This window comes from Euphorbia lathyris, chromosome 7, assembly GCF_963576675.1.
Source record: "Euphorbia lathyris chromosome 7, ddEupLath1.1, whole genome shotgun sequence".
Taxonomy (NCBI): domain Eukaryota; kingdom Viridiplantae; phylum Streptophyta; class Magnoliopsida; order Malpighiales; family Euphorbiaceae; genus Euphorbia; species Euphorbia lathyris.
This window is the reverse complement of record NC_088916.1, coordinates 8429456-8454557: the sequence shown is the minus strand read 5'-3', so window position 1 is coordinate 8454557 and position 25102 is coordinate 8429456. Positions and strand designations below refer to the sequence as shown.

Here is a 25102-nt window from a genome sequence, read left to right as displayed (position 1 = left end):
TAATTAAATTTTTTATATAAAACTTAATTATATGAAAATTAATTAGTGATAGACGAGTAAAGTTTATAATGTGTTTCTAATTAATTAATTTAAAAATTGACCTGAACTCATGGATTTTATAATATGTTTCTAAAAACACAAGAACTAATAATGTAATATACACAAAACTGAAGAACTAATAAATTATTTACTGTAATACAAAAAAATCCTTACCACAAAGTTCTTTATAAATAAGTCTCTCACACAATTATCCCCCATCACAAAATTACTAAAACTAGCAAAACCTTAGTTGTAAGTATCTGTCTCTCTCTTACTTCCTATCTTAATTTTTTTTTCACAAAACATTTCTCATTTCTGGTTTTGATTCAACTCAGTTTAATATTGATCTTCTTGTATCAAGATGTAAAACTTATTCTGTTGGTATGGCCCTCTTAGTAAAGAACCCATACTGATTTTCACCAAGCAATCTTGAATTTGTTTTTGTGGTGTTGATATGGCCCTCTTAGTTTTATGGAATTTCACCGGAGAATATCAAACCGAGGACGGTAACTCTGATCCTAGGTATGTAGTATGTACTTTCTGTCAATTAAAGTTTCGCAGGCACGCAACTCGCCTCATGTACCATCTAGCAAAGATTGAAGGCAAGAAGATCTGTGTATATTTTGACAAAATTACTAAAACAAACAAAACATTTGTTGTTAGTTTCTCTCTCTCTTACTTCCTATCATAATTCTTTTTTTGACAAAACCTTTCCCATGCCTAGTTTTGATTTAGTTCAATTTGACCTTGTTCTTCTTGTATCAAGATATGAAGCTCCACCATGGCTTGCTATATGAAGATTATAATGTGTTTCTAAGTAGTTAGTTTAAAAAATCACCTAAACTCACATATTTTATAATGTGTTTTTGAAAATACAAGAACTAAATAATATATATGCACAAAATTGAAGGACTAATAAATTATTTAATATAATAAAAACAAATCCTTACCCCAAACTCCTTTATAAATAAGATCTTTCTCTCAACTATCCCCAACACAAAATTACTAAAACAAGAAAAACCTATGTTTCTATCTCTCTATCTTACTTCCTATATTACTTTTATTAATAATACTACTTTTCATGTTTGTAGTAATATAACTATTTTTTTTATTTAAAACTTAATTATATGAAAATTAATTAGTGATAGAAGAGTAAACTTTATAATGTGTTTCTAATTAGTTAATTTAAAAAATCACCTGAACCCATGTACTTTATAATATGTTTCTAAAAATAAAAGAACTAATAATGTAATATACACAAAACTGAAGGACTAATAAATTGTTTACTGTAATACAAACAAATCTTTACCTCAAACTTCTTTATAAATAAGTCTCTCTCACAATTATCTCCCCAACACAAAATTACTAAAACCAGCAAAACTTTGGATGTAAGTATCTGTCTCTCTCTTACTTCCTATCTTAATTTTTTTTTTCACAAAACCTTTCTGATGTTCTTGATCTTGATCTTCTTGTATCAAGATATAAAACTTATTATGTTGGTATGACCCTCTTAGTAAAGAACCCATACTGATTTTCACCAAGCAATCTTGAATTTTTGTTTTTGTTCTGTTGATATGGCCCTCTCAGTTTTATGGAATTTCAACGGAGAATATCAAACCGAGGACGGTAACTCTGATCCTAGGTATACGGTATGTACTTTCTGTCAATTAATGTTTCGCAGGCACACAACTCGTCTCATGTACCATCTAGCAAAGATTGAAGGCAAGAAGATCCATGTATGCCCGGCTCCATCAAGAAACGCTTTTGAAATCGCCTGTAGAATGGCAGGAAAACGAATACATGCCCCGGCTGCACCAATACCGGAAAATGTAACGGAGGTACCTGTCCTAGCTGCACCAATACCGGAAAATGTAACGGAGGACAATGCCTTGCTTGAAATAGCCAAAACACTTCTAATTAAATATATATGAAGATTAATTAGTGATAGAAAAGTAAATTTTATAATTTACTAAGTAGTTAGTTTAAAAAATCACCTAAACCCATAGATTTTATAATGTGTTTCTAAACAATGTATACACACAAAAATGAAGGACTAATAAATTATTTACTATAATAAAAACAAATAATTACTTAAACTCCTTTATAAATAAGGTGTCTCTATCAACTATCCCAACACTATCAACTATTCCCAACGCAAAATTACTAAAACAAGCAAAACCTTGGTTGTTAGTTTCTCTCTCTCTCTTACTTCCTATCATAATTTTTGTTTGACAAAACCTTTCCAATGTCTAGTTTTCATTGAGTTCAGTTTGACCTTGTTTTTCTTGTATCAAGACATGAAGCTCCACCATGGCTTGATATATGAAGATTATAATGTGTTTCTAAGTAGTTTAAAAAATCACATAAACTCACATGTTTTATAATGTATTTTTAAAAGGGTAAATTCCAAAAAAAACCCCTGTGGTTTGATGTTGTTCCAAAAAAACTCTTGTGGTTTGTTATTACAAAAAAAAGGACTGTGGTTTGCGCCGTTACTCGAAAAACGGAAATTGGCTTAACACTGTTAAAGTGCTGACGTGGCACAGGGGTAAAACGGGAAAATCGATTTTTTTTAATTTTTTTTTCACTCTCTCTCTCCTCCTTCTTCTTCCTTCTTCCTCCTTCCTTCTTCTTCTTTCCTCTTCTTCTTCCTTCTTCCTTCTTCCTTCTTCCTTCTTCTTCTCTCCTTCTTCTCTCCTCCTCCTTCTTCTTCCTTCTTCCTTATTCTTCTCTCCTTCTTCTCTCCTCCTCCTTCTTCTTCCTTCTTCCTTATTCTTCCTTCTTTTTTTTTCTTTTTTTTAAGTTTCTGGAAATCTAGAATTTTCCAGATTTCTGAAACCAGAAATCTAGAATTTTCCAGATTTCCGGAAATTTTCCAGAAATCTGGAAAATTTTCCAGATTTCTGGAAAATCCAGAAATCTGGACTTAGTTAGAAAAACAGCAAAAAGACCAAAAACAATCTTGTCTAGCATACAACGAAAAGTCCATTTCCGGTTTTACCGGATCGATTTTTCGTTCCACTTAACCAAGTCCAAGTTTCCTCCATTTCGCTAGATCTGATAAAAAAAAAAATTAGATGATTAATACTTAAATGCAGATCCAAGTGTCATAAAGACAAAAAAAAGCCAAAGAAAGGAGATCAGTAACCAAGAGCACCACCGCCATCTGCCTATACTTCGAAACCACAGGTCACTGTAGATCGATTCGTCACTACCTCCATCCACCCATGCAAGCCTTCGAATCATAACCAAAATGGGACTTGATCTCCCAAACAAATGGATCTAAACAGAATACCTAAGAATAAGAAAGGGAGAAAGGTAATAGATCCAAAAAGAGTAGAAGGAAAATAGAGAAAATCTTACCAGAGATCAGGTTGGAATCACCATTCTAAGCAAGCATGTCGCATTAAGATGAAGAACCACTAGGTAGACATTGCTCACCCTCATCGTCGTTTACGTCGGAGATGGAGCAGTCCACCCCGCCGGAGATAGAAGAGCAGTCGGCCAGAACCTTCAGAATTCTGGAAATTTTTCCAGATTTCTGGAGAATCCCGAAATCTGGAAATTTCCAGAAATCCGTTCTGGAAAATTTCAGAGTGTCCGAAATTAAAAAAGGATAGAGGAAAAAAAAGAAAAAGGAAGAAGAAAGAAGGAAGAAGGAAGGAGAGAAGAAGAAGAAGAAGGAAGAAGGAGAGAAGAAGGAGGAGGAAGAAGAAGGAAGAAGAAGAGGAGAGAGAGAGTGAAAAAAATAAAAAAAATTCGAATTTCCAACCTTACCCCTATGCCACGTCAGCACTTTAACGGTGTTAAGCCAATTTCCGTTTTTCGGGTAACGGCGCAAACCACAGTCTTTTTTTTTTGTAATAACAAACCACAAGGGTTTTTTTGGAACAACATCAAACCACATGGGTTTTTTTTTGGAATTTACCCTTTTTAAAAATACAAGAACTAAATAATATATATGCACAAAATTAAAGGACTAATAAATTATTTAATATAATAAAAACAAATCCTTATCTCAAACTCCTTTATAGATAAGGTCTTTCTCTCAACTATCCCCAACACAAAATTACTAAAACAAGCAAAACCTATGTTTCTATCTCTCTCTTACTTCCTATCTTAATTTTATTAATAATACTACTTTTCATGTTTGTATTAATATAATTAAATTTTTTATATAAAACTTAATTATATGAAAATTAATTAGTGATAGTAAACTTTATAATGTGTTTCTAATTAATTAATTTAAAAAATCACATGAACCCATGGACTTTATAATATGTTTCTAAAAACACAAGAACTAATAATGTAATATACACAAAACTGAAGGACAAATGAATTGTTTACTGCAATACAAACAAATCCTTACCTCAAACTTCTTTATAAATAAGTCTCTCTCAAAATTATCCCCCCAACACAAAATTACTAAAACAAGAAAAACCTTGGTTGTAAGTATCTGTCCCTCTCTTACTTCATATCTTAATTTTTTTTCACAAAACCTTTCTCATGTCTGGTTTTGATTCAACTCAGTTTGATCTTGATCTTCTTGTATCAAGATATAAAACTTATTCTGTTGGTACCCATACTGATTTTCACCAAGCAATCTTGAATTTGTTTTTGTTATGTTGATATGGCCCTCTCAGTTTTATGGAATTTCACCGGAGAATATCAAACCAAGGACGGTAACTCTGATCAGGTATGCAGTATGTACTTTCTATCAATTAAAGTTTCGCAGGCATGCAACTTGTATCATGTACCATCTAGCAAAGATTGAAGGCAATAAGATCTGTGTATGTCCGGCTCCGTCAAGAAACACTTTTGAAATCGCCTGTAGAATGGTAGGAAAACGAATACCTGTCCTGACTGCACCAATACCGGAAAATGTAACGGAGGACAGTGCCTTGCTTGAAATAGCCGAAGCACTTCTAATTAAATATATATAAAGATTAATTAGTGATAGAAAAGTAAATTTTATAATGTACTAAGTAGTTAGTTTAAAAAATCACCTAAACGCATAGATTTTATAATTTGTTTCTAAATAATGTATTCACACAAAACTGAAGGACTAATAAATTATTTACTATAATAAAAACAAATAATTACTGAAACTCCTTTATAAATAAGGTGTCTCTATCAACAGGGCCGGCCCTGGGCCTAGGCCCGGGGTGCGCCGGCCTAGGGCCCAAGGCCGAAAGGGGGCCCAAAAAAATTTAGTTTTCTAAATAAATTGTACATGTTTTAAGTATTATACATAAATTTAAACTAGTATAATGGTAATGTATTGTCTTCCTAGTGAAGAGGATAAGGGTTCGATTCTCATCTTCATCATTTTTTTGATGTATTTTTAATATATAAATGTTATAGGTAGTCAAGTAAGAAGACAAATTTCATTTTATTACCTTATTTTAGAATAACTATATAAATGTTATGGGTAGTCAAGAGTAAGAAAACAAGTTTCATTTTATTACCTCATTTTAGAATAACTATATAAATGTTATGGGTAGTCAAGAGTAAGAAGACAAGTTTCATTTTATTACCTCATTTTAGAATAACTATTTTTAATTTGATTAAATTTAAAAATTAAATAAAAGTTTCATTTTATTACCTTGATTAAATTTGAAAATTAAAAATTAATTTATACAATGATATGAATAAAAATCAATGGGTTAAGGTGCAAAATTACTCATAACAAAGATGAGGAGCAATTTTACTCCTAACGTCTAAAATGGTGCAAATTTACCCATAACGTTGATAATTTAGGTCAATTTCAGACACAATTATAAAATACAGATATTTTTGTCTCTCATTTTGCACCAATTGCATATCAATTCGTTCTAAAAAAAGATTTCACGTGTTTTATAATTTAATAATAGAACTGGAGATTAATATTTAAAAATTCGGTGAATTTTTTGAATTTTTTTGTCCAATTCGTACAAAAGACAATATATTTTATTTTTTTTTATTTTTTAAAATCCCAACATATGTTTGTGATTTGTTACTGATAAAATGACGCATTTGTGAAGTGTAGATGACAAGATTCATGATCGAGAAGACAGTTTGATGAAATATTTATCAAATTAACCCAATTTATCAATGTTATGAGTAAAATTGCTCTTGGCTTCCAACGTTAGGGGTAAAATTGCATCATTTTAGACATTAGGAATAAAATTGCTCCTGATCCAAAACGTTGGGTATTTTTGCACCTTAACACAAAATCAATTAGTAAATTTTATATTAAAGGGGCCCTTACTACTTGTTTTGCCAAGGGCCCTTAAATTGTCAGGACCGGCCCTGTCTATCAACTATCCCCAACACTATCAACTATTCCCAACGCAAAATTACTAAAACAAGCAAAACCTTGGTTGTTAGTTTCTCTCTCTCTTACTTCCTATCATAATTTCTTTTGACAAAACCTTCCCAATGCCTAGTTTTGATTGAGTTCAGTTTGACCTTGTTCTTCTTGTATCAAGATATTAAGCTCCACCATGGCTTGATATATGAAGATTATAATGTGTTTCTAAGTAGTTAGTTTAAAAAATCACCTAAACTCACATATTTTATAATGTGTTTTTAAAAATACAAGAACTAAATAATATATATGCACAAAATTAAAGGGCTAATAAATTATTTAATATAATAAAAATAAATCCTTACCTTAAACTTTTTTAAAAATAAGGTCTTTCTCTCAACTATCCCCAACACAAAATTACTAAAACAAGCAAAACCTATGTTTCTATCTCTCTCTCTTACTTCCTATCTTACTTTTATTAATAATACTACTTTTCATGTTGTATTAATATAATTAAATTTTTTATATAAAACTTAATTATATGAAAATTAATTAGTGATAGAAGAGTAAACTTTATAATGTATTTCTAATTAGTTAATTTAAAAAATCACCTGAACCCATGGACTTTATAATATGTTACTAAAAATAAAAGAACTAATAATGTAATATACACAAAACTGAAGGAATAATAAATTGTTTATTGTAATACAAACAAATCCGTACCTCAAACTTCTTTATAAATAAGTCTCTCTCATAATTATCCCCCCAACACAAAATTACTAAAACCAGCAAAACCTTGGTTGTAAGTATGTGTCTCTCTCTTACTTCCTATCTTAATTTTTTTTTTTCACAAAACCTTTCCTTATGTCTGGTTTTGATTCAACTCAGTTTGGTATTGATCTTCTTGTATCAAGATATAAAACTTATTATGTTGGTATGACCCTCTTAGTAAAGAACCCATACTGATTTTCACCAAGCAATCTTGAATTTTTGTTTTTGTTCTGTTGATATGGCCCTCTCAGTTTTATGGAATTTCAACGGAGAATATCAAACCGAGGACGGTAACTCTGATCCTAGGTATGCATTATGTACTTTCTGTCAATTAAAGTTTCGCAGGCACGCAACTCGTCTCATGTACCATCTAGCAAATATTGAAGGCAAGAAGATCCGTGTATGCCCGACTCCGTCAAGAAACGCTTTTGAAATCGCCTGTAGAATGACAGGAAAACGAATACCTGCCCCGACTGCACCAATACCGGAAAATGTAACGGAGGTACGTGTCCCGACTGCACCAATACCAGAAAATGTAATGGAGGACAGTGCCTTGCTTGAAATAGCCGAAACACTTCTAATTAAATATATATGAAGATTAATTAGTGATAGAAAAGTAAATTTTATAATGTACTAAGTAGTTAGTTTAAAAAATCACCTAAACCCATAGATTTTATAATGTGTTTCTAAATAATGTATACACACAAAACTGAAGGACTAATAAATTATTTACTATAATAAAAACAAATAATTACTTAAACTCCTTTATAAATAAGGTCTTTCTATCAAATATCCCCAACACTATCAACTATTTCCAACATAAAATTACTAAAACAAGCAAAACCTTGGTTGTTAGTTTCTCTCTCTCTTACTTCTTATCATAATATTTTTTTTTTGACAAAACCTTTTCTATGTCTAGTTTTGATTGAGTTCAGTTTGACCTTATTCTTCTTGTATCAAGATATGAAGCTCTACCATGGCTTGATATATGAAGATTATAATGTGTTTCTAAGTAGTTAGTTTAAAAAATCACCTAAACTCACATATTTTATAATGTGTTTCTAAAAATACAAGAAATAAATAATATATATGCACAAAATTGAAGGACTAATAAATTATTTAATATAATAAAAACAAATCCTTACCTAAAACTCCTTTATAAATAAGTTTTTTCTCTCAACTATCCCCAACACAAAATTACTAAAACAAGCAAAACCTATAATGTGTTTCTAATTAGTTAATTTAAAAAATCACCTGAACCCATGGACTATATAATATGTTTCTAAAAACACAAGAACTAATAATGTAATATACACAAAACTGAATGACAAATAAATTTTTTACTGTAATACAAACAAATCCTTACCTCAAACTTCTTTATAAATAAGTCTCTCTCATAATTATCCCCCAACACAAAATTACTAAAACCAGGAAAACCTTGGTTGTAAGTATCTGTCTCTCTCTTACTTCCTATCTTAATTTTTTTTCACAAAACCTTTCTCATGTCTAGTTTTGATTCAACTCAGTTTGATCTTGATCTTCTTGTATCAAGATATAAAACTTATTCTGTTGGTATGGCCCTCTTAGTAAAGAACCCATACTGATTTTCACCAAGTAATCATGAATTTGTTTTTGTTATGTTGATATGGCCCTCTCAGTTTTATTGAATTTCACCGGAGAATATCAAACCGAGGACAGTAACTCTGATCCTAGGTATGTAGTATGTACTTTATGTCAATTAAAGTTTCGCAGGCACGCAACTCGTCTCATGTATCATCCTGCAAAGATTGAAGGCAAGATGATCCGTGTATGTCCGGCTCCGTCAAGAAACGCTTGTGAAATCGTCTGCAGAATCGCAGGAAAACGAATACCTACCCGGGCTGCACCAATGCCGGAAAATGTAATGGAGGACAGTGCCTTGCTTTAAATAGCTAAAACACTTCTAATTAAATATATATGAAGATTAATTGATGATAGAAAAGTAAATTTTATAATGTACTAAGTAGTTAGTTTAAAAAATTACCTAAAGCCATAGATTTTATAATGTGGTTCTAAATAATGTGTACAGAAAAAACTGAAGAACTAATAAATTATTTACTCTAATAAAATCAAATAATTACTTAAACTTCTTTATAAATAAGGTGTCTCTATCAACTATCCCCAACACTATCAACTATTCCCAACGCAAAATTACTAAAACAAGCAAAACCTTGGTTGTTAGTTTCTCTCTCTCTTACTTCCTATCATAATTTTTTTTTACAAAACCTTTCTCATGTCTAGTTTTGATTGAGTTCAGTTTGACCTTGTTCTTCTTGTATCAAGATATGAAGCTCCACCATGGCTTGATATATGAAGATTATAATATGTTTCTAAGTAGTTAGTTTAAAAAATCACTTAAACTCACATATTTTATAATGTGTTTTTAAAAATACAAGAACTAAATAATATATATGCATAAAATTGAAGGACTAATAAATTATTTAATAAAATAAAAATAAATCCTTACCTCAAATTCCTTTATAAATAAGGTATTTCTCTCAACTATCCCCAATACAAAATTACTAAAACAAGCAGAACATGTTTCTATATCTCTCTCTTACTTCCCATTTTACTTTTTTTTACAAAACATTTCTTTGTAATTTTATATTGCTAAATTTTGATTACATTAAATAACTTTTTCATTATAAAAAATTACATATAAATAAAACACAGTCTCCTAAGGTTGCAACGTGTACACAAACCCATCTCACCTTGTGTTTTAATTTCCACCAGTTAATGAGGTTGTCAAGATTCGAACTCACGCCACTTGGTCTAAGAGGATGTGATACAATGTTATGAAACTAATTGAACTAAAAACTTAAACTGATATTTATGGTCCAATAATAGTTTTTACAATAATGTCCAACGCCACTTACCTCCATTTGTAAAATTTTAAACCATAGACATATGTTTGCAAAGAGGGCAAATTATATGCAATTTTTTTTGTACTTTTTCCTAATAATATTGTAATTTTATTAATAATACTACTTTTCATGTTTATATTAATAAAATAAATTTTGTTATATAAAACTTAATTAAATGTATATGAAAATTAATTAGTGACAGAAGGGTAAACTTTATAATGTGTTTCTAAGTAGTTAGTTTAAAAAATCACCTAAACTCATGAACTTTATAATGTGTTCCTAAAAACACAAGAACCAAATAATGTATATGCACAAAACTAAAGGACTAATAAATTATTTAATATAATAAAAACAAGACAAAAGTACGGAAAAAAATGTATGTGGTTTGCTCAATTTGCAAACAGAGACATGTGGTTTAAAAGTTTGCAAATAAAGGTCTGTGATATGTTTTATTTACAAAACAAAATATTAGAATTACACATTTATGTTTTGATTACAACCAAAGAGATTTTTACCTTAAAAAAATTTATTCTTATATATCTGTAAAATATAACACCCAAAAAACAATTTCCTAAATCGAAACAATAAATAATATGGTGAAATTTTACGTTTTTTTACTAATTTGACACTTGATTAACTAAATTGATATTTAAGTTCATTTTACACGGTTGCAATTTGATTTTGGAGTCTGCTCTTGATTTTTATCAATCACTTAAATGTGCACTTTAAATACTTTGTTTTATAAAAAAAAATATACCACATACCTCTATTTGCAAACTTTTAAACCATGGACCTCTATTTGCAAATAAGGCAAACCTATACGTTGGCCTAAAAATAAATCCTTACCTCAAACTCCTTTATCTTAATTTTTCTTACAAAACCTTTCTTGTAATTTTTTACATTGTTAAATTTTGATTACAACCAATAACATTTTCATTAAAAAAATTACATATCAATAAAACACAGTCTCCTAATCTTACAGCGTGTACATAAACCCTATCTCACCATGTGTTTTTAATTCCACCAATTAATGAGGTTGTTAAGATTCGAACCCTCGCCACTTGGTCTAAGAGGATGTGATACAATCTCATGAAACTAATTGAACTAAAAGCTTAAACTGATAGTTACGGCCTGATAATAGTTTTTACTTTAGTCTATGACACCACTTATCTCCATTTGCAAACTTTTAAACCAATATAGACCTCTGTTTGCATATAGGCAAACCAGATGAATTTTTTTTTTTATATAATTTTTCCTAAATAATATTATAATTTTATTAATAATACTATTTTTCATGTTTTTATTAATATAATTAATTTTTTTATATAAAACTTAATTATATGAAAATTAATTAGTGATAGAAGAGTAAACTTTATAATGTGTTTCTAATTAGTTAATTTAAAAAATCACCTGAACTCATGGACTTTATAATATGTTTCTAAAAACACAAGAACTAATAATGTAATATACACAAAACTAAAGGACTAATAAATTGTTTACTGTAATACAAACAAATCCTTACCTCAAACTTCTTTATAAATAAGTCTCTCTCACAACTATCCCCAACACAAAATTACTAAAACCAGCAAAATCTTGGTTGTAAGTATCTGTCTCTCTCTTATTTCCCATCTTAATTTTTTTTTTTCACAAAACCTTTCTCATGTCTGGTCTCGATATATTCAACTCAGTTTGATCTTGATCTTCTTATATCAAGATATGAAGCTCCACCATGGCTTGATATGAAGATGCACCATGGCTTTATCTTCTTGTATCATTTTGATAGAACTCTTGTCTCAAGTCCTTGCACAATTTTTTTTTAATGTTTTCTGTTATTTTGGATGATTTTATACTGAATTATTTTTTTGGGGGGTAATGAAAGGTTTTATACCATCTGATCTTGAAGATAAGATCAGAGTGGTTTCAGATAAAACTAACTCAGATCAAATAGATGTTTACAAAACAATTTTTTTTTTTCTCAGAATGATGAATTTTGTTGTCTTTCAAACAAAAAGTGTAAGAATGCAGTTTGAAGACTGATGCATGAACACAGTTTGGTAAAATCATAATCATCATAATCTAAGTTAACTGCCAGTGCCAGATCAGTTTCTATCTATTTTAATATTATTTTTGAGTCATCTTTTATACCCTAATTTTGTTTGTTTCCTTTTTTTTTAAACTCTGACAATAATAATTACTGTATCTTGTTCTCTTTCTCTCCCTCTCTCTCCTAATCGGTTGATAATTTTGCTTGAATTTCCATTGAAAAATAAACACAGGAAATGGATCATCATCGATCATCAGAAAATGGAGATATGGGTTTGAGCTTAAAAATAGGCCAACCATATCAAAATGATAATCACCAACATCAATCTGACATCTTCCCAACTTCTTCATTTCTCCTCTGGTATATTTTTATTTATTTTCTTTGATTTCCTAGCATAGGCGGATCCAGCACAGGGCTCGGGGGCTCCGTCCCTCGTTCCCTGGGTTCACCTTGAGTAATATTGGTTCTGTACTTGATAGCCCTGAGTTGGTTAAGAGCATGGTTGTCAAAACCGGACCGGTCAAAGAACCGAAAAAGACAGAGGGTTAAGGGTTTGAGGTTTAACCGGGGTCCAATCGAGGTTTAACCGGTATTAAAAAATCATATGAAAATTATAATTCTATTCGTATTTAATCTTATAACATAATATAATATTAACTATATTCATCAAAGTTATACTAACAATATTTATTTAATATCATAACAAATAAATATAAAAATTAAAAAATATACTTTTAAAATTAATAGTGATTATTTTTATTAATAGCTAACATGTGAATATGCTAATAGGATATGTATTTTATAATTCAACTTCAATTTTAATTTATTAGATTTTTAAAATTTATTTGTATATATTTGAAATTTAATACTAATTAAACTTCTTCAAAAAAATATTAATTAAACTTTGTTAATATCGAAAAAATAAAATAATTTTTTAATGATATTTATCTAAATAGAAAAATAATATTAGATCATATTTTAATTATTTAACTTGTAATATTATTATTTATTCTTAAATAGTTAATTATAAACATAAGTGAAATGGTAGTCTAGTGGTGAGTATTAAGTTTACAAGCTAAAGGTCAAAGGTTCGAATCCTACTTTTGTTAAAATTTATATATTTTTTTTTAAGTAAACATATCTAAAATCAAACCGGATCAAACCGCATAATCGGTACTGGGTCAACCGGTTTGTGGTTGAACCGGCCGGTTTGAACGGTTTTAAACGGTTTTCAAAAGTTTAATAACCGGACCACCTCCGGCCCGGAACTGTGACCGGTTCCAGTCGAACCGGGTTGAACCGGCCGGTCCGGTCCAGGTTTGATAACCTTGGTTAAGAGACAAGTTTTATCATAGGATATCCTAACCTCATTTTTAAAAGCTTTTATTTATTTGATTTTTTTCTTAAACTGTTTTTATTAATCATTTTTTATATCTTCTTAACTCTTGTGCACTATTTTTTTTCTTAAATCAATTTTTATACTTTTGAAACTAAAAAAACTCTTAATTTTTAAATTAAAACTTCATGCAAATTATAAATTTTTTTTAATTAAAAATAAATGAAACTTAATTCTTTTAGGCCGACCACTTTTAATATTTTATTATTCAAATGATGAAAATTTAGGGTGGTGGAGGCTAAAAAAAAATTTGCTCAACCCTAACGGGTTGGAGTTTAAATTTTTTTTCCATCTTCATAAATCTAATTTTGATACCAGCTGCAATGCTAAAATTAGCTCCTCATATATAAAATTCTGGATCCACCACTGTTTTCTAGTGTATATATATATATAGCCTTGTTTTTTTTTAAAAAAAAATTTGCGCAATACGCTTACATTAAAGAAGAAAGAAAAATCCCCACCAGACCCCGGATGTGATTCGAATCCATGACCTCCCAAGGCATAGGTAAACTCTCAACCACTAGGCTAAGAGCTTCACCACATATATAGCCTTGTTGATTGAGGATATGTTATTCATGAATTTATTGATTTTTCAATCAAACAGATAATCTGTTATAAGCATTAATTACTACTGATTTTTTGTTATAAGAATTAATCTTTTGTTATAAGCATTGATTTTTCCATAAAGCATACTGTAAATTTGTTAATGGTGTGGATTTCAGCATTAATTACTACTGATATGGTTGAGCAAAGAAATTTTTTCAATTTTGTGAGAAGAGAAATAATGATTAAATGTTCTACTTAAAACAGCAATTGGCAACTGATAACAGAATGATAGATGGAGGTTCTATGCAGTAGTAGTATTATTTAAATGTTTGAAGGTAAATGAAATGGTTAAAGATGTATGCTTTTATTTAAGAGGTTCTAAGTTCAACACCCACCAATTTCATTTTATTTTATAAAATTTTATTTATTTTAACTTTATTTTTCAATAATTATAAAAACATGTTACCATTATTAATTACTCCCTCCATTTCATATTACATGTCTTTCTATAGATTTTTTTTGTTTTATATTATATGTCATATTATATAATCAATACACATTAAGTCACATTCTGTGTACTATAAAATGTGAGTTTATGAAAATTAATTAAAATAATAGATTTATTATAAAATAAATAAATAGTGGAATCAATAAATAAGAGACAATAAAGTCTTTTTTTCCAATATCCTTAATTTTTGTGCAACTCTGTAGAAATATATGTAATATGAAACGAAATGAATAATTTAAACGGACTCTTTATTTTGATAACACTTTTGAGTTTATTTTTATTATGTCTTTGCATTAAAAAAATTATTTTCTTATGTTTGAGATTCAAATAACTTAATTTCTAAATTAAATTTTAATCTACTAAAAATATAAAAATTTTAAAAATAAAAATAAAAACAGTAAAAATGATAATTTTTTAGAAATTAGTATTGAACTAATAGAAAATTAAATATGTTTTTCATTTTTATGTTGGACACTTTTAATATTTTAGTGAATATATCAAAAGGGGTGTGTATTAATACTTTGGAGGCTAAATTTTGATTATTAGGACTGGATTTTGAAAATTTATCATCCAGAGCATGGTTTAAATATAGCCCACAAGTCTAAATTTCTGGCTACGCCATTAATAACAAGAGCTAGATCCACGAACTATGACATAAGTGAGAGTCATATTCATGGTAGGAATAAGAAGAGTTGTAAATGTTTCCACTGTGACGAGAAAGCTCATATGAGGAAGGGTTGCATTCGAAGAATTCCAATCCTTAAGAAAATGTAATTAATATTTTTGAGGTTAATTAATATATCATTTGTCCTTTGAATTTATCTAAAAACCTTGATTGGCTCCTGTTTCGTTAGTCCCTTCAACTTATATAAAATGTTCAGTTAGCTCCCTGAACTTGCGCAAAATGTAATTAATTGATCACTCGGTTGTAAAAAAAGTAAGTTAAATGCGGAAGATATATTGCAAGCATCTTAAAAACTGTAAAACGACCAAAACTAGAGTATGCAGTTCTAATTTTAGAGAAGACAAGTTTTATAATAGAGCAAGTAATAACTTCATTTTTAATCTATTTTTTGAAGTATGTAATAACATTTTTGATGCAGCGCGGAATCCACTGAGAGTTTTAAACCGTAAACTCACAAAGGCTAACAACTTATCTAGCTAAACTAGAAGGAGTGGATCCTAATTCATGGACTAAATCCATAGGAATAGTGAAATCCCCATTATTGGGCACGTCCTATGGATTTCACTATTCCTATGGATTTAATCCACTATTCCTTGTGAAGTTTGTTAAGGTTTTATCCTTCAACAATGGGGATTTCACTATTCCTATGGATTTAGTCCATGAATTAGGATCCACTCTTTCTAGTTTAGCTAGATAAGTTGTTAGCCTTTGTGAGTTTACGATTTAAAACTCTCAGTGGATTCCGCGCTGCATCAATTTTAAGATGCGTGGAATATATATTCTGCATTTAACTTATTTTTTATTTTTGTAATCCAGTGATCAATTGATTATAGTTTACACAAATTCAGGAAGCTAACTGGACACTTTATGCAAGTTGAAAGGCTATCGGAACACTTTGAATGATGTCAATGATGTTGCTGGTGCATCAAATTCTAGAAAAGGAAATTGTTCTAAAATTTGTTCACGGTATGCGAAAATACAAGTTTTATCTCTGAGAGATGACGATGGTATGCCCAATCAAGAGAAATGCGGATTTTTTCAGTTTTCAGAAGTGTACAAAAGCATGAATGCAAGGAAGACGTGAAGATAATTGACTCTTTCAATTAATTCTTCATGTGGAAATAGTTAGTTTAATTAAATAATAGTAAATAAAATATAAATATAAATCAATGTTTAACAGCTTATATCATTGTTTTTTGTTTATTTATAATTAATGTTGTTGCAGGACTGGATTTTTTCAATCAAAAAGAAAAACCAAATAATATCTTCCCCAATTGTTACAAAAATTAGGGTAAATAATTTATTAATCCATGTTTTTTTTATGTAACACACTATTTAGAGCATAAATTATTTCAAATAACGCTAAAACTTAATACATCATCCTAAAATAATATTTTATTAATTTAATAATCCACGTCACCTTTGATAATTTTTGTTAAAAAATGGTCAAATAATAAACAACTTTTAAAAAGAAGACATACATATAATTGGTCATGAAAGAGAAGTCATAACGATGACAAGAGGTAGATCGACTAACTATGACATAAGTGGGACTTATATTCATGGTAGGAGTAAGGCTCTGTTTTTTTTTTTTTTTTTTGACAACAGGCTCTGTTGTTTTTTATTGAAAAAAACTGAACTGTACTTAATGCTATTAAACTGAACTGAAATCTACTGAAACTAAAATAATAATATAATGCTTTAAAAATAACAATAATTAAAATAAAAATCTTATAAAAATAATAATGGTTCTAATAATAATAATAAAATAATAATTATAATTATAATAAGTAATAATAAGTTACTGAACTGAATGCTACTGAACTGAACTGATTGATACTAAAATTAAGTAATAAAGAAGAGTGGTAAATGTCTCCACTGTGACAAAAAAGCTCATATGAGGAAGGGTTGTATTTGAAGAATTCCAATCCTTAAGAAAATGTAATTAATATTTTCGACAATGATGCTACTCCACGGTGGCAGATCCAGGATTTTATATCTGGGGCTGTGGGGTGTAAACAAAGGTCTAACTCACCCCAAAAGGTACCTCAAATGGTGAGGATTGCCTCACATAGATAAGGAGTCATATAGCTTCCTCATTTATCAATGTGGGATGTTTAACATGTCCCCCTCATGTCCAATTCATTTGGTGCGTGACGCTAATATCAACAGAAGCCCCAACATTGAACCATAGCTCTGATACCATGTAAACAAAGAGATAACACAACCCAAAAGGTACCTCAAAAGGTGAAGATTGCCTCACATATTTAAGGAGTCATATAGCTTCCTCATTTAGCAGGGGGCTAAATTTAGTCGTGCTGTTGGTGTTGGAGTTAGATTTATGAAGATGGCGGAAATTTCTAGAACTCCAGACCATTAGGGCTGAACAAATTTTTTTTAGTGTCCAACACCCTAAATTTTCGTCGTTTCAGTGTTTTGAATAATAAAAAAAATTAAAAGTGGTCGATCTAAAAGAAGTAGATATATTTAATATTTTATGCTAATTTTTTAAAAATGATATAACTTTTATCTTTTTATTTCTAATTTAAAAATTCCAATATAATTTAATTTTAAAAATTAAGTTTTTTTTTGAATTTTAAAAGTGTTAAAATTGATTTAGGAAAAAAAATAAAGGTATTAATAAAAATAAGGTTTAGTGGATTTGAACTCAAAACCTCTTATGATAAAACATGTATCTTAACCAACTCAAGTTTTAAAATTTTACTACAAAACCACCAACATACACCAAAATTAGGAAACTATCAAGTACCGAACCAATATTACTCAAGAGTGAAGCTGGGTACCGGGGGGTTGGAGCCCCCGAGCCTTGGACTAGATCCGCCTCTGTTGCTCCTACATCAAATTCTAGAAAAAAAGATTGTTCTAGAATTTGTTCACTCTTGATATGCCATAATACCAGTTTTATCTCTAACAGATGATAATTGCTTATGTCCTATCAAGAGAAATGTGGATTTTTTTTTTCCATAGAGTACAAAATCATGAATGCAAGGAAGACGTGAAGATTAGGGGTGTTCAAAATTGGTTGGGTTATTATAACCCATCAAATTTCAACCCATTCAATCCATGGAAGGTAGTGTTAAGTGGGTTACAATGAGTTAGATGGATTGAATGAGTTATAAATCTTATATTTGATGGTTTATCATAACTCATCTTAATAATCCGTCTAACCCACTCAACCCATATAATTCTCTATATTATCACTTTGTTTTTTATTTATCTCATTTAATTTTTAAAAAAATATGGTTATTCATAATTTGATATTTTTTAAACTGTGTCGCAGCCGGATTCTCCCGGACACGTGCGCCGGGCGTTAAAGTTTTTGGTTAATTAATAGTTTTTTACGTTCTTAAACTATTTTTTTAGAATCGTCACCAATCAAAATTAAGGTGTGATTGGACACCGAAATTGGGTAAATTTTAATGGATAAGAAGGTCTGCGAAATAGAGATTTTAAGTTCGTTTGTCGGTTACTTGTAGGAAAGAAAACTTTGAGTAATCACCCTGCCCCGCCCAAAATTGGTACTAAAAGATGTGATTTTTTTATATTAAATTTACTTAATTTATTTGATTCATTTCTCTCTATTTTATGTATTTTTTTTATAATAAAGGCGTATCAGTTTGGACCATTTAATTTAACCGAATTCATACGTCTATAACATAGGCGTATAAATTGGACCGTTTCATTTAAACTGATGTTATTTCGACTGATTTCATACCCCTATAGCATAGGCGTATAAATTGGAGTCGTTTCATTACTTTTAATTTTATTTTGACCGGCTCCATACCTCTATAACATAGACATATGAATTGAACCGTTTTCTTTCGATTAATTTTATTTTGACCGCTTTCATACCCCTATAGTATAGACATATGAATTGAGTCGTTTAATTTTATTTTGGTCCATTTCATACCCCTATGACATAGACGTACGAATTGAACCGTTCTAAATTATTTATTTTGACTGGCTTTATACCCCTATAACATAGACGTATAAAGTAAGTCATTTCGTTTTAATTAATTTTATTTTGACCGACTTTGTACCCCTATGACATAGGCATATAAAATAAGTCGTTTCATTTCGATTAGTTTTATTTTGACCGTTTTCATACACGTATGAATTGAGCCGATTAATTTATATTCATTTTGTTTTTTATCGATTCCATACCCCTATAACATAGATGTATGAATTGATCCGTTTGGTTTCGATAAATTTTATTTTGACCGTTTTTCATATCCCTATGACATAGGCGTATGAATTCAGCCGTTTCATTTTAATTAATTTTGTTTTGACCGACTTCGTACCCCTATAACATAGGCGTATAAAGTAAGTGGTTTCATTTTCATAATAAAAAGATGGATTAAATTTAACCAATTTATTCCATAATATAACCAAATAGCTTATTAAAAGTTGAATTAGAAAAAGGATCTACTAATCAATTTAAACAAATCAAGGCACCAAAAAAAAATTAAACTTACCTGATTTCGGCCCAGTAGCAAATAAAAAGGGGTTAAAGCCATGACCCAAACCCAAACAAGAGTAGTAATCTAATGGTTCTTAGCTTAGTCTCTCTTTATTCACCGTATGTAAACCAAACTAAACCCACACTCAACTCTAATTTGTATTGGCTTAAAGCACTATTTGGTCCTGATCTATCCAAAATTTTATCATTTGGTTTTTGATTTATTATTTGGTCACATTTGATTCCTGATCTATCCCAAATTGGAGAACTTTTACCCAATTTGGATTCAAACTTAACAGAATCATTATCTCATTGATAAGTAACGATATTTTGACACTTGAATTTAATAGATTTTAGTTTAGGATTTGTTTTTTGTTTTTTTTTTTTGGTTTTTTTAATCTAATTAATTATTTCCACGTAATGTGAAAAAAACTTTAAGAAATATCACGTTTCAAGTTTAAGTGTCAAAATATCATTACTTGTTAAAGAGATAACGATTCCATTAAGTATTCATACAAATTAGGTGAAATTTCACCAAATGGGATAGGTCAAGGACCAAATGTGACCAAATAATAGGTCAGAGACCAAATGACATAATTTTGGATAGATCAGGCTCCTTCCTTCATCTTCTTTCCTTCTCTTTCTTTGAAAACCAGAGAACCCCAAGGTTCTTCTACCTTCACCGATCTGCTCACCGGATGCATTCTATTTCGACGAAAACGACAGGGATCGAGTCATGGCGGCTGTGGTTTCTCTCTTGACGACAACTCCCCTCGTTGCTTCATCGATCTTTATGGAAAACTCACACAGTCTCTGGTAATTTATGGAGGAAGGATAGAGTAACTGTATGATATTTTTCCTTTTTGTGTATGATCCTTCTCGTATTCCTCCTTAATATTTTTTTCCCCAGATCTCTGGTGGCCGGAGGCTTTCCTACGACGGTGACAGATCTTAAGTCGGAGTTATACTCTGTTCACCCTAAACGATGCCTCCTATTACTCATTGTTTCAATTCCGTTCGACCTCGCATCGACATCGATTCTTTCTCAAAGGTAAAATTCTACTACTATTTTATTAACTTTTTAAACTCTCTTCTCAATATTTCTATCTACTGATCTGTTTGTTTTGCTTCGTTAATAGATTTAATGGAACCATGAAAGTTTTAAATTGGGAACAGAAGATCAAGCTCTTAAAACAAGGATAACCTAATGAATTGCTAATACAGAGTTTTGAAATCCTTAGGTGATTTGTATGAATATAACATATCCCTGCATTCACCTAGAGATTTCTAGGTTTGTTTAAAGAATTCTGGGTTGTCCCTATAGCATAGGCCCTTCCCCAGAAACTCTCAACTCCCCTTCAACAAAAACTTAGAATGAAAGGATGGAAGAAGCTGATGGAGTCTGCGAGAGCTTTTGCTTCTGAGAAAAAATAGAAAAAATCCCCCTTTGCTGTCTGATTTTGGCTCTCTAAATAGAGAGCCAACAGAATTGGTGTTTGGTGGCCAAGTAGTGCGATGTGGCTACTGCCTTGGCCACCAAGAAATTATTTGCTTTTATATATATTCTTTCGGTGTTTTGTATGTAGTATTTATTTGGTTCTTGTTTTTGGATGGATTTGCTGAAATTAGTTTGGCCCTTAAGACCATTTTTTACTTTTTTTTCTTTTGTAAATTCTGAAATTTTATAATAATAGAAAATCATTTTTGTTTTCCTTTTCTTTTATCTAATCGTTTTTTTTTAAATCTTAATAACTCTAATTAAATTAATTAAATGTATATCATAAACATTATTTATTTTATTATTTTCAATTATCTATTTAAATGCTGTCTTCTTTTATTAATTTACTAGTTTTTGGCCCGTGCGATGCACGGATTCATCTTAATATATAAATATTAATAAAAATACAATCTAATAATTACAATTAATGATATAAATGTGTTGTATAAATTAAATATTATTATTTGATTTTCACATTTACTTTAAATAATATTTTTATAGATAAATATAATAATAAAATAAAAACTAATATATTATATATTATATTATATTTTTTATCAGTAAAAAAGGAGGAAGTGACACCTCAGTTCCATCGTTACTGTTTTATATTATATATAGATATATAGATATGTAGAGAATTAGAGAGATTTTAGGGATTAATTTAAATTCTGTAGTACTCTTAGATATATGGGATAAAATAATCTTTTTATAGATAAATATACATAATAAAATTAAAATTAATATATTAAATTTTTTATCACTAAAAAAGGAGGAAGTGACACCTCAGTTCCATCGTTACTGTTTTATATTATATATAGATTTAAGTTCTGTAGAACTCTTAGATATAGTAAGGATAAAATAATCTTTTTTTATAGATAAATATAATAATATAATTAAAATTAATATATTATATATTATATTTTATCAGTAAAAAAGGAGGAAATGACACCTCAGCTCTATCGTTACTTGTTTTATATTATATATAGATTTTAACCCGTGCGATGCACGGATTCATCTTAAAATGCAATTAATTATATAAAGGTGCTATATAAATTAAATATTATTATTTTATTTTCACATTTACTTTAAATAATCTTTTTATAGATAAATATAATAATATAATTAAAATTAATATATTATATATTATATTATATTTTTTTATCAGTAAAAAAGAAGGATGTGACACCTCAGCTACATCGTTACTGTTTTATATTATATATACAAGATTATATATAGGTATGCAGAGAATTAGAGAGATTTTAGGGATTAATTTAAATTTTGTAGAACTTTTAGATATAGATATGCAGAGAATTAGAGAAATTTTAGAGATTAATTTAAGTTCTGTAGAACTCTTAGATATAGTAAGGATAAAATAATCTTTTTTATAGATAAATATAATAATATAATTAAAATTAATATATTATATTTTATATTTTATCAGTAAAAAAGGAGGAAGTGACACCTCAGCTCCATCGTTACTGTTTTATATTATATAATATAAATATGCAGAGTTAGAGAGATTTTAGGGATTAACTTATATTTTGTAGAACTTTTAGATATAGATATGCAGAGAATTAGAGAGATTTTAGGGATTAATTTAAGTTCTGTAGAACTCTTAGATATAGTACGGATAAAATAATCTTTTTATAGATAAATATAATAATATAATTAAAATTAATATATTATATATTATATTTTATATTTTATCAGTAAAAAAGGAGGAAGTGACACCTCAGCTCCATCGTTACTGCTTTATATTATATATAGATATCATCAAAATTAAGTATCATTTTGTACCTATTTAACAAATAATATTCTTTTAAATTAATAAATAATATTCTAATCAATTGGTTAAAACTTTATAATATAAACACTTAACTAATTTTACAAACAAACCGAATATTTTTTTTTTCCTTTGTTAAAAATTAAGAACAGTCTATAACAAAATATCAGTATATCTGCTAAATATAGTAACGTATCAATATATCTAGTAAATTATTCCAATGTAAATATTTATGAAATAAATTGGTTAAAATGGTAAAATTATTAAAAAATGAAAATTTACCCCGGACAAAATGAGTATCTACAAACTGAAAAAATGAAAATTGTAATATCGGAGAATTGAGAAAACAACAATAATAATAATAAAAAATATCTAAAACGGAAAAGAATCCTGAATCGGATATGACCCCTGAATCGGTATCTACACTTTTCTATAAACGTTGGGGTCAAAATTAATCTTTATCCCTGTATTTTATTATTATTTATTATTATTTGAGATTTGTGGTTCGATAAAAGTAAAAAGAACAAAAATATATTTTAAACCACATAATATCAATTTAACTTTTTTTAGTATTTAACATACACAATTTGAGATAAAAAAAATAAAAGAAAAATAATAAGGAAAACAAATTTTAACCCACTATAACCCATCCAACCTATATAACCCAACCCACCTAATCCATCTAAAAAAAATTATTTCAACCCATATAACCCACCATAACACATCCAATCCATGAAATAGTTTCCTTATATGAATTGGGTAAAAATCTAATTATAACCCACCCAACTCAAATTTGAACACCCGTGGTGAAGATAATATGGACTCTTTCAATTAATTCTTCATGTGGAAATAGTTAGTATAATTAAATAATAGTAAATAAAATAAAAACTTAAATCAATGTTTAACAGCCTATATAATTGTTTTTTGTTTATTTATAATTAATGTTGTTGCAGGACTGGATTTTTTCAATCAAAAAGAAAAACCAAATAATATCTTCTCCAATTGTTATAAATATTGGGTAATAATTTATTAATCCACACACAATTTTATGTAACACATTATTTTTATTCTTATTTTGAAAAACACATTATAAAATTTCTATCTTTTGTCAATATTAACTATTTATTCATTTTATCTATTTATTTAGATCTTTAACCGAACATATCTTAGATTTCAGAACCATGTTACTCTATTGTTTTTGGCTTGTTGATGCTAAATATTAACGATTAAAAATCTAAAAAAAAAATAGAAGGACCAAATGGTTAGTATTGACAAAAAATAAAGATTTTATAATATATTTTTCAAAATATAGAGAATAAACCGTGCGTTTTTGTAAAAAGGAAAGAACTAATAAATTATTTATCCTAAATATTATTTGGGAGGCTGCAATATTTTGCAACTTATACTGAACATAAAACCTCATTTATAGAGAGATATTTCATGGAATAGTAACGGCAATTACGAGTCACTGTAATTACAATGATATGTGTTTGTAAGGTTGTCAAAAACATTAGACGCTAATCGGGCGGATAAAATCCTTGACGATTAATTGGAGATTAATCGGATTTGAATTTTTATATTTTTTATTTTCTAATAAAATATTTTTATTATATGAATTTAATTAAAGTATGTATTTTCAAAAAATAAAGTATATATTATACTATCTAAAAATAATAATATAAAATTATTTAATATAGAAAACACGTATATTTGTAACATATATATTTAAAAATATACAAAGATCAACATTTCAACAACAATATCATTAAAACAACTCAAATGTGAATTATAATAAAGCAAAAACTACATTCACAATAAAAAATGTTTTTGTTCATCGTCGCTTAGGCCGTGCCTAGACGGTCTAGGCAGCGTCGAGGCAGAGTTCAGACGACTAAAAATCGTCTAGGGGATAAAAAAAAATGTTTAGAGAAACTAATCGGAAATATGGGAACAAATTCTCAATTTCGAGCGCTTGGGTGAAGCATAGACAGTCCAGACGGACTTGGTTTTGAATAATGTGTGTTTGTGATAGTCTTGAATTTTTAGAAGTAGAAAAATATTGTCATTCTACTTTTAAATAAAGATAATATTTTGCTTAGTCTTTGTATTTTCTTTGTATTTTAATACTACATTAGTTAGTTTTAACATTTCTTTTATTCA

The 25102-nt window shown here is 28.9% G+C and overlaps 1 long non-coding RNA gene across 1 annotated transcript; it reads left to right on the top strand.

Moving 5' to 3' along the window:
- The first annotated feature begins 20319 nt into the window (after window positions 1–20319).
- On the top strand, window positions 20320–21143 carry LOC136234910 (uncharacterized). The gene is made up of 3 exons (XR_010691535.1): window positions 20320–20477; window positions 20572–20712; window positions 20801–21143. It is a non-coding gene; the product is annotated as an uncharacterized lncRNA (long non-coding RNA).
- Window positions 21144–25102: the final 3959 nt, after the last annotated feature.